The sequence below is a fragment of the Balaenoptera acutorostrata genome, chromosome 15 (genome assembly GCF_949987535.1).
Source record: "Balaenoptera acutorostrata chromosome 15, mBalAcu1.1, whole genome shotgun sequence".
In the NCBI taxonomy this organism is placed as follows: domain Eukaryota; kingdom Metazoa; phylum Chordata; class Mammalia; order Artiodactyla; family Balaenopteridae; genus Balaenoptera; species Balaenoptera acutorostrata.
Window position 1 is genome coordinate 26960942 of NC_080078.1, and position 12029 is coordinate 26972970.

Genomic DNA, 12029 nt, shown 5'->3' on the forward strand with positions numbered 1-12029 from the left:
AGTGCTTTAGGTGGTGACATCATCTGATGTGTCTGCCATGGTCACCAGGCTGCAGGAGGTGACATTCTTAGATCCATCCAGGAGCGGGAGGTGAAAAGTGAACTCATATGACTCCCATAACCATAAAAAATACTAAACTGCATACATCATATGTATTCATTTCCTTGGGCTGCCATGACATACTGTCACAAACAGGGTGGCCTAAAACAACAGAAATTGGAAGAAATACTGTTCAGTGTTTAAAAAAATAAAAAATAAAAACAAAAAAACCCAGAAATTGTTTTGCTCAGAGCTCTGGAGGCTAGAAGTCTGAATTAAGATGCTGGCAGGACCACACTCTCTCTGAAGGGCTCAGGGAAAGGACCCTTCCTTGCCTCCTCTAGCTTCTGGTGTTCGCTGGCAATCCGTGGTGTTCCTGGGTTTGTGGCTGCATCCCTCCTTCATCACATCACGGGCCTTCTTCCCTCTGTCTGTGTCTCTTCTTATACGGATCCCAGTGATTGGATCAGGGCCTACCCTAATCCACAGCGACCTCATCTTGACCTGATTATATCAGCAAAGACCGTATTTCCAAATATGGCCACACTCACAGGTACCCAGGCTTAGGACGCAGACATATCTTTTTGGGAGGACACAATCATCCCACAACGTCAGAGGATCCTGATTTTGTTTCGAAAACACACACATGGTCACTCACGTTCTGTTTCTTGATGTGGATGCCTGTTTCGCAGGAGTTTTCACTCTGAAAATTGAGCTATACATTTATGATCCATGCATTTTTCTGCACATGTGTTCTATTTCAGTTAACACATTAACATATACACACATGCCGAGAACAGAGGCTGGCAGCCACTGTACCATGATGTTAATAGAGGCTTCCCCTGGGTGATGGGTTTATGGATTAATTTCATTTTCTCCCCGGATGTTCCAAATTTTCTGCCATAAGCATGTGTTAACTTTATTGCATAATAAATCCATGTGTATCATAAAAGAAGAGCTGTGATGGAACCCTTACTCACCGGTCCTTCTCTGAACCCAAAGCTATTGTAACAGGAGGTGCGGTTTTAACAGGAATTTGGCCTCTGCCCTTAGAATCTGTTCCAAATAAATATTTTTAGCCTCATTATTCACTCCCTTCAAATGTCCTGCTAATGATTTGTGGCTCTGATGATCCCAACAGACGTTCTTTGGAGCTTGTGGCTTGGCAGTTACCTCACCTGTGTCCCCTTCCGGACGGAGGATGAAGGTAATAATAGAACTGACCTCATGGGTGGCTGGGAGGCTTCATTGGAATAATGCACGTGAAACCTTCTGCACAGGGCGGGGCTGCCACGAATAACCTCCTGATTAGGAAATGCCCAGGGTACGGTGGCAGGCATCTCAGTGTCCTAGTTTAATGGTTCAGCCGGTCAGGGAAAGTCCAGTAAATGAGACCTCGCCCCACTGCACGTGGTCATCCCTGGGGAATGGTCGGGGGTGATGGGGGCTTCCCTTCCCGGCATGCTTTCCCGTTTTGCCCCCTTTTAATACAGCTTGGTGCGCTTCCCCTGCTGGCCTCCTTACCTGTTGCGGCTGTGTGCTATTTCATCGCGTTTAAGGCCCTGCGCTGCCATGACGGTTAAGTCATCACGGGAAGATTTGGAGGGGGCAGGTGGGGGTGAGGTGAGAAGGTGGCTGGCCTAGAAGAGCCAGTGTTGGTGGGGTGAGGGGGAGGAGCTCTTCCTTCTGCCCTCCAGACCCCGCCTAATGCCATGGGCCCCACCCACTGCCATGGACCACGCCCCTGGAGGTGGTACCTCGCCAGGTCTTTGCTCCGCCAGACCCGCAGCCCGAGGGCTTTGGAGTTTGAGCTGTGCCTTATTTGGAACCTGGTCTTTCCTTTGGTAATAGCTGTCCATATTACAAATGCAGAAACCCTCTGTCCCAGCTGGGCTGCTGCCCAACAATAATCCTACAAATAAACTGGAACTCCTGGGACATTATTTATGTACAAGTTATCCTTTGCAACATTGTTTGTAAAAGCCAGATGCTGAAAACAACCTAAACCCTCCATCAGTAGGGGGCTGATTAAAGACACTGGCCCAATCCATATAATGGAATACTGTACTCTGCTGTTGTAAAGAACAGTGAGGAACTGTCTCTAAGCTTTATTAGCTGAGAAAAGCAAGATTCAAGACAGTATATAGTATATACATCTTTGCATAAAAAAGGGATAGCTGAGTATATATTTGTATCAGTTAATATTTGCATGAAGAAACTGTGGCTACCCACCGAATGACTAAAGGTTACCTGTGGAGGTGGGGGTGAAACTTAGTGGTTGGGACACACGGGAAGGGGAAGGGACACAGATTTGTTCATAGCCTGTTTTCTTTTTTGGGGACCCATGTGAACTTTCTAGTTTTCAAAATTGCTAATTAAAAAAAAAGAAGTAGCATCTTTGAAACAAAGCACATTTTAAAGTAGCAGCTTGGGCTCAGGTGTCCCATTGCATCTCACTTCAGCCTCTGATAGCTGTGTGACCTTGGGCAGGTTACTCACCTCTCTGTTTCAGTTCCTTCCTCCATGAAATGGGGGTAATAGCAGTTCCAACTTCGGGCTGTTGGGAGGATTAAATGAGATCAATGTGCCCAGTGCCTGGCATGCAGTAAGCGAATAGCAAGAGTGAGTTGATGGTGGCAGAGGGTTGGCTTTCTGAAAGCAGCACAGTTTGGAACAGGCCCCAGGAAGCAGGATGTGAACTCTAGCGCTGCTGTGAGTCCTCTTTCTCTGGTGTCTGTGTCTTCCCTCTGCCGCAGGGGCCCTGGCCTGATGGGAGCCACTTGTTAAGTGACAGTGGAGTCTCCTCCTGCTTCCCGTCCCCTTGCTCAGTGCAGGCAGTGTGGGGAGATCTCACAGCCCTGAGTCCTGAGTGTGCATCTTCTGGGAAGCAGGGAGAAGGGGTTGAGTTCAAGCATGTGAGGATCGGTTGGGTTGCTGTGAATAGGGACTCAGAGTGGAGAGTCCCCTGGCTCTGGCCTCCTGTCCTGTCTGACCCATTGGCTCTACTTCTTGGAAACCGTAAGTGTGAGGAGCCCAGGGTGTAGTTCTTGCATTGAACCCCACGACTGCCCACAGCCCTCATGCTGCATGGATGACGCCAGCAGAGAGGGCACCGCCTGCCCAAAGCTGAGCCGTGAACACAGAGTGAGCCAGACCCCAGCCCTCGGGTCAGAGGCCTTCTCACCTCCTGCCCAGGGAGGGTTTTTTCCAGAAGGTTCTACCCACCATGGCTTTGGGGGCTGGTTTCATTGACTAAACAGCCCCTGTGCCTCACTTTGTTCACCTGTGAAATGGGGGTGATTGCCCTCCTGCCTCCTCCTCTTGAGGATAAGGTGAGGCTGACTGTCACTTTGGAGGGACCAGGGGACCTGTGCCCTCATTTGCGTGTCTGCCTTATTTTTTTTTAATTAATTATTTATTTATTTTGTCTGTGCCAGGTCTTAGTTGCAGCATGCGGGATCTTCGTTGCAGCACGTGGGATCTTTAGTTGTGGCTTGCGGGCTCATAGTTGCGGCATGCAGGCGTCTTTGTTGCAGCATGTGGACTCTTAGTTGCAGCATGTGAACTCTTAGTTGTGGCCTGCATGTGGGATCTATTTCCCTGACCAGGGATCAAACCTGGGCCCCCTGCATTGGGAGCGTGGAGTCTTACCCACTGGACGACCAGGGAAGTCCCTGCCTTTACTCAGTGGAGACGGTCCTGAAGTCCAAGTCAATGTGGCTTCTGTCACGTAACTGCTCTTTAAAATAGAGTGGACTTGTCAACTATGTGTAGACATGTAAGACACAGCTCCAGACTCAGGTGTCTTGGAATTTGAGTTTTGTATAAATTTGTTCCATTTCTGTTGACGCCTCCATCCTGCCAGGCTGGCGGGAAAGTTTAGCCTCGGTTTGTCAGGGCTAACCCACCTGCGGGAGTGCATGCTGTGATGCACGGGGCGTGTCAGTGGCCCCTTGAGATCTGGAGGTTTGGAGCTGCTTGGAACAAGACCTTGTGGTCAGGGTCATCCGCTTTCTCTCTTGTGGTCTCTCTGACACTCAGGAGTCAGAATGGGTGTCCCTTCCTCTTCTTCTTCCCCTACTCAGCATAATCTTTATCCTATTGCTTCCAACATGCTTCTGGTCCAAACATGGTGGCCTGGCCTCAATTCCCTGGAGGCCCAGAGGGCTAGAACAGGGGTTGGCAAACTTCCTGTAAAGCACCAGATAGTAAATATTTCAAGCTTTACAGGCCGTAGTATAATCTCTGTAGCAACAACTCAACTCCGCCCCTGTGGGTCAAGAGCAGCCCCAGACAGTACATAAGCAAACGGGCAAGGCTATGTTCCAATAAAACTTTATTTACAAAAATAGCATAGCGAAAGAAGCAATCAACTTGGGAAACAGTTCAAAAAATTAAAAACAGGGAGATTGGGATTGACATATCACACTACTGTATGTAAAATAGATGACTAAGAAGCACCTACTGTATAGCACACGGAACTCTACTTAATACTCTGTAATGGCCTATGTGGGAAAAGAATCTAAAAAAGAGTGGATATATGTATAACTGATTCACTTTGCTATACACCTGAAACTAACACAACGTTGTAAATCAACTATACTCCAATAAAAACTAAAAAACGAAACAAAACTGGAAGTGATCCAGCAATTCCACTTCTGTGTATATATCCAAAGGAATTGAAATCAGGGTCTCGAAGAGCTATCTGCAGCCCCATGTTTGTTGCAGCATTATTCCCAACAGTCAATATATGGAAACAACTTAAGTGTTCACTGACAGATGGCTAGATTAAGAAAATGTGGAATATACATACAATGGAATATTATTCAACCTTAGAAAAGAAGGAAATCCTGCCATTTGTGACACCGTGGATGAACCTGGAAGACATGTTGAATGAAATAAGCCAGTTACAGAGAGATAAATACTGCATGATCTCACTTATATGAGGAATCTAAAATAGTCAAACTCACAGAAGCAGAGGTATGGTTGCCAGGGGCTAGGGTGATGGGGAAAGTGGGAGTTGCTGTCCAGTGGGTATAAAGTTTCAGCCATGCGAGATGAATAAATTGTAGAGATCTGCTATATAACATAGTGCCTGTAGTTAATAATACTGTATTGTGCACTTAAACATTTGTTAAGAGGTAGATCTCATGTTAAGTGTTCTTACCACATTAAAAAACAAAAACACACAAGAAAACCCAAATCAGGCTGTAGCTGGCTGCTCCCTGGCCTCGACCTTTGCAAGCCAAAGCCTTTATGTAAAAACCCAGAAAGTGCTCCCGAAGTACCGTTGTACTTCCCCTGGAGGCCATGAGCAAGGGCAGGCTCTTTGCTCAGAAAAAAGGAAAAGGAGAAAATGCCCAGAGGATTGAGACTTTTTTTTTTTTTAATTTTAAAGTTTATTTTTTATTTTATTATTATTATTTTTTAAAGGAATTCCTTTATTTTTATTTTATTTATTTATTTATTTATTTATGGCTGTGTTGGGTCTTCGTTTCTGTGCGAGCGCTTTCTCTAGTCGCGGCAAGCGGGGGCCACTCTTCATCGCGGTGCGCGGGCCTCTCACTATCGCGGCCTCTCTTGTTGCGGAGCACAGGCTCCAGACGCGCAGGCTCAGTAGTTGTGGCTCACGGGCCCAGCCGCTCCGCGGCATGTGGGATCCTCCCAGACCAGGGTTCGAACCCGTGTCCCCTGCATTGGCAGGCAGATTCTCAACCACAGCGCCACCAGGGAAGCCCCAGTATTGAGACTTTTGTAAGTCAAATACTCCCTAATTTACCTTTCGGTGGGGGTGTGGCGGGGAAGGGGGGATACATATTCCTACAGTGATTTGCCTAAAGCTACCTGTGCTTGATCTGGGGTCATCAGATTCTCAAAAGCTCTTTTGTGACCATCCTCAGTTCTGGTAAGTCCCAAGCACTCCCAGATGTGTGACTAAGGCCTCTCAACTAAAGCCAGTCTGGGGTGGAGTCCTGGTCACATCACTTTCTGCCTGTGTGACATTAGGCAAGATACCCTGCTTCTCTTTGTCTTGGTTGCCTAATCTGTAAACTGAGGAAAGCCGCACCACCTCTGCTCAGGGTTTTCCCAAGGCTCACATGACACAGTATCTGTCAGATGCCCGGCACCGAGCCTGGTGCAGGTGGGTGTTTAACGAATGGGAATTAACAACCCAGCCTCACGTTTAATTATCTTGGAAAGAGACTTTAAGGCAACCAATAAGAGAGATGCTTAGAAGTAGAAATGGCAGGATTCGGCAAGTGAAATCATTCAAGTCCCGCTTCCTTCTGTGTGTCTGTGGGCTTGCTATGTAACTTCCCTGAGCCTCAGTTTCTGCATCTGTGAAATGGGGATAATGAAGAGGACCAACTTTTGGAGGACTTCAGTGAAACAGTGCACAGTGCCTGGCATGCAGTTGGTGCTTCATAACTGGGAACTGTTTAGTGTTAACCTCTGCTGGGTCCCTTCCTCACTGCCTTGTGCTTATTTTGACTCATCTGGGTTTCCCTAGTAACCAGTAACCCCTGTAGACAGGCTCCAGGTCTTGGCTGGAGCAGCGAGGGTGCTTCATCCCTCGGATCACTCAGGGAGAGGGTCTTGTGCTGAGGCTTCACTCGCCCAGAGCCTGGACACCAGCATCTGCTGGAATTTATAAAATCATTTCATCTTCATCATCTCTATTTGCACAGCTACCCGCTACCTATGGCCAATAGTCCAGGCTTTCCACTGTGATAGATGTGTTCTGAGTCCTTTAAGAATTTTTTTTTGGTTTAAAAAAAAATGAGTTGGTTTCAAGAAAAATATTAAGCAGAGAAAGAGTACCGGAGGAAAAATCTTACGTGATTCAAGTTTGGGAAGGCCTGGAATAGCGTAGAGAGCAGGCCTGGGTAAACATGGTGAGGGGATCGGGGATGGTGAAATAGGACCCAGATTTTGCAGGGGGACAGGGTGATACTTCAAGGACTTCTACTTACTTAACATCTCCAAGCCTCAGTTTCCTCATCTGCAAAATGTGGGAGGTGATGATGGTGAGAATTCATTGAGGTCAAGCACATGAAAGGCTTGGCACGTCTAACACTCAGGTGTTAATTTTTAGGGTGGGGAGGGGAGCTGAATGTGATATGGTGTCCTGGATTGGGTCCTGGAACAGAAAAAAGGGCATTCGTGGAAAAACAGGGGAAATCCGAATAAAGTCTGGAGTGTATGTAGTTATAATAATGTACTGATATTAACGGCTTAGTTTAGACAGAAGCTAAGTCACGTGAGATGTTAGCATTAGGGGAAGCCGGGTGAAGCATGTGCGGGACCCTCTGTACTATCTTTGCGACTCTTCTGTCAATCCAAAATGTCTCCAAAATAAAGTTTATTTACAAACATCAAAATGAATGGGGGCCAAATGCTATAATCAGAGAAGGGAGGTGCTGAGTCCAGCTTAGGAAATTAGGGAAAGGCCTCCCGGAGAAAAGGAAGGCTGAGTCTCGGAGGAGAAAAGGAGGAGGGAACAGCTGTCTCTGGGAGAGGAAGCAGGAAAGCAAGCCCTTCCCAGCCTCCTGGACTTTGCATCTGTTTTCCCCAACCTGGAGCTACTCTTACCTCCTTCCCTTAATCTGGTTCAAAGCAAGTGTTAGCCCCTCAAGAGCTCTCCTGCCTCCCTACCTGGGTCCCCTTCACTGCCACATGCCCTCAGGGGCCCCCGTCCTTTCACTTCTTGGCCCATCTCACCGTTGTGATGAATGAGTTCTGTGTGGGATTCAGGGCCGGCCATGTGGGTGGGCATCCTGTGTATTCATTGGTTCACAGCCCTTGCTCTCAAGGGCCCCATACTTAGTTGAATGCCCTGATGTCATCATTTTGAAATTCTTAATAACTTTTGAATTGAGGGCCCTGCATTTTCATTTTGTACTGGGCCCCCCACCAATTATGTAGCTGGTCATGGTGGGATTCATGGGCTGAGCATCTCCCCCTGCTGGACTGTTGTACTAGTTTCCTGGGCTGCTGTGACAAATTACCACCAGGCTGGGGGCTTATAACAGCACAGCTTTTATTATCTTACAGTTCTGGAGTCTGAAGTCTAACATGGGGCTGCAGGGCTGTGTTTCTTCTGGAAGCTGTCAGGGAGAATCCTCATCCCTCCTTTCCCAGCCTGCATTCCTTGGCTCGCAGCTCCTTCCTCCATCTTCAAAGCCAGCAGTGCTGCATCTTCTCTTCCCTATGACCTCTGCTTCCATCATCACATCTTCTCTGACTCTGACCCTCTTGCCTCCCTCCTAAAAGGACCTGTGACTAGGCTGGGCCCAGATTATCCAGGATAATCTCCCATCTCAAGATCCCTAATTTACTCACATCGGCAAAGTCCCTTTTACCATGTAAGGTAACATGCACAGGTTCCAGGGATTAGGATGTGGTTATCTTTGGGAGGCCATTATTCGGACTACCACCACCGTGATAGCTGGAGGGCAGGGCCTTATCTGCTCACCATTGTATTCCCCCGACCTGGGAAGTTTAGAGTAGATGCTCAATAAATAATTGAATGAATGAATAAATGAATGAATGAGGCATTGTGCATGGCTGGAGCATTCTGTGTGAGGACAAGGAGGGCAGGGTCTGGGCAGTCACTTTGCTGGGCTGGAGCTCTATGTGTGGGTGTGAGTAGCAGCCACTGAGAAGCTGGCCTTAAGTGACAGAGGCCCAGAGAAGGTGGCCACTTCCCATCGTGGGCCACCCTTGGTGGTCCTTGGCCTTTCCACGTCATCCCAGCGAATTCCCTGGCAGTCCAGTGGTTAGGACTCTGCACTCTCACTGCTGAGGGCCCGGGTTCAATCCCTGGTCGGGGAACAAAGATCCCACAAGCCGCGCGGCACAGCCAAATCGACAAACAGAAATACCAAGTCATCCCAGTGTTCCTGGTGGCCCTCAATGTCCTTGGCTGCCTGGTCACAGGACACATGTGCTTTGCTTTCCTCCCCCTACACCATCACCTCCTCTCCACGAGGGTCACCCTCCTCTGCCTTCTGGGGGTTGTTGGATGGGGCCGGGACCAGTGAGGCAACCATGGTATCACAACGCTCTGAGAGGTGCTGCATCACGGTGGGGAGGCAGCAACCCAGGGACCTGGAGGTCACTCAGCGTGTACTGTGGATTAGAGGAAGAGTCAAGGACACAGGTCAGGGCCATGACCTGGAGGTCAAGCCTGAAGGCCCCGGCCCCTCCTCACACCAGCCGTGCGACGGTTTTTCCTTTGGTTCCAGCAAATGCTGAGCACCGACTGCACGCGGGCGCTGTGCTGAGTCCGGGGGTAGTGCAGCTGAAAGGCTGGCTGAGTCCCTGTGTTCCTGACATTCAGAATCTCCCAGGGGGCACTCAGCACAGCCCGTGCAGAGGTTACAGGATGAGAGGAAGAGGCAGGGACGCTTCGAGGTCATTTCAGAGAGAGCAAAGCACTGTGAGAAAAGGACAGCAAGCTGAGGGGTGAGGGGTCCCCCGGGACAGGCTCGTCCAGGCCTCTCCGAGCAGGTCCCGTTCCAGCCCAGCCCGAAGGACAGAAGCAGGAGCCACGTGGAGAGCACGGGACCCAGAGCTTCGGGCAGAGGCAAAGGCCTGGGCGGAGGACGAGGTGGGAGAGGGGGCCGAGGGCACGCAGACCTTCAGGAGCCAGGCTCCGAGAGGAGGGGGCAGGGGCGTGGAGTTCCTGGTGGCCTGGGGGGGGGTGGAGGTGGCTTTAGGGAGAGTGGCTGGGAGGCTGGGCAGGTGAGGGGGTCCAGGGTGACTGGGAGAAGAGGGCTTGTTTGGAAGATGCTCTGGAAGTCAGCCCACAGGACTGTGAAAAGGAAGCCCACTCCCTGCCAAGCCACCCCCTGGGGTTCTCCAGCCAGGCCCCAGCCCCAGCCCCGGGCCTCTGGGTGTGACGAGTCAGCCTCCCGGCTCCATCCTCAGCGCTGACACTGGGAAGTCGGCCATTCCATCTGAAGCAGGGGCCCGGCCCCACGCCAGGATGGAAGATTGGGTCCCCTCCACCTCTTCGTCCCTCCCCCCCGAGCCATTTGTCCCTTAGATGGATGTCTGGGGGGCATTGGTAGCCGTGGGAGCCCAGGAAGGCTCCTTCCCACCTCACCCTGGGTAGACAGAGAGCGCCAGGGGTATCCCTCCAGGGGACCCCTAGGAGTCACCTGGGCACTCCCAGAGCAGCCTAACCTCTGAGGGCCTCAGCGGTCCACAGCCTCAGCTATTCGTGCCCATCACCCCCAGAATAAACCTCCCAGGGACGTTATGGCTGACCCTGCAAAGCCCGTGCCAGGGCAACACCAAGCACCAACCAGGGAGGGGGCCCTGGAGCCAGAGCCGGGAGGTCTGGGTCTCCTCCAGGGCCCAGCTGACCAGCTAGCTAGAGGCGCCTGGCATAAAGCCTTTGCCCAAGGCGGCCTTCCACCTGGCGCTCTCTTGCCACACTATTCTCTTGGGTCACTCTTGTTGATATTGAAATACTGAAACACTTCCAGACTCAGTGAATAGCTGCAGCCCAGAGATCTCCCAGAGCACCCCCATCACCCCAGCCACCCTGGCCCCATCCCTGGAGCTCCCATGACCAGCACCAAAGGGTTAGTGCTCAGCATGGGGCAGGGCCCAGGACAGTGACGGCATACGCTCTGATAGGTATCTGTGGCGTCAAGGTCAGGTACTTTCAGTGTTAGCCCTGCTGCCTCTCAGCTCCCTGACCACCTTCTTGGTCCTTGGACAGCTCATTTCCTTGTCTTCCCGGCTTCCTGGGGAAGCTCTGGGTTTATTTTGCTCATCTGCAGCTCATGTGTTTTGAATGAATGAATACATGACAGGGCGGGCATTAAATACCTCTTCTGCTACAGGCTTTGTCTGTGTTACTTCATTCTGACTCTCCAGGAAGCCTTACCCCCTTTCTAATGAACCTCTCCCTCATTTTCCTACAGGAATGTGTGCCTAGTATTACAACAGTTCTTATTTATTAGTAGTAGCTGCCAAACCTTTGTGCATTTGTTCATTTATTCATCCATCTGACAGATCTTTATTGTGGCCCTACTACGTGTCAGCCGCTGTTCTGGGGGCTGAGGGTCCCGCAGTAAGGGAAGCGGTACAGAAGTCAGGGTGGGGCAGTTAGAGAGAGTGGAGGTGGAGTTATTGATGAGGGGGTATAACATTCAGTTACTGGCGATGGTAAGGAGTAGGGATTAACTCCAGGGGTAGGTGGCTGGGATGGGGAGAAGGATGGCACGCTGGAGCCAAGAAGATCAAGGACCCCAGAGGCTCATGGATGGTCAACAAGGAAGATGGCAGAGTGGAGGTGGGGAGAGAGGTGCGTGGGAGCACTTAGCACCAGCTGCAACCCACCACCTCTTGCTGAATCCTCACAGCAAACCCGGGAGGGCTGAACACACTATTATTATCCCCACTTTACAGGCATAAAGACACATCCAGCAACTTGCCTGAGGTCACACCTCAGTGTCTCATTTATAAAACGAGGGATGAGATCCCTTCCCTGCCAGTGAGCTGGGGAACCTTATGCACCACGGTGCTCCGGGGGCTCAGCCTGCACCAGGCCTTCTGGCTCCTCAGGTCAAGGAATTCTTGTCTGGAGGCTTCTCTGACCACTTGGTTCCCCGGGGCAGGCAGCCCTCTGCTGCCTCCTAATCTTGTTTGTTTTGCCACTGGAGCCACCGCCTGTCCCCTGGAGCACGATCAAGGGACGAGGGTGACATTTGTCTTCATTTGTGCCAGCTTGGAGACAGCCATGAATCCAACCTTGTGTCGGGAAGTGATGCCCCGTGAAAATCCAGAACCGGGGTCACCTCCAGTGCCCACCTGTGCTCGTGGTTCTTCCTACTTCCCCAGGTCTTTCTTAAGCTCCAAAAGTAGGATATAGAGCTTTCTTTTTCCTCCTGGTGGGTGAAACCATGTCCCTTTTGTTGGCCGGAGTGGATGTCTGCCCTGCTGAGGCCATCAGGACCCTAGTGGGCTTCTGG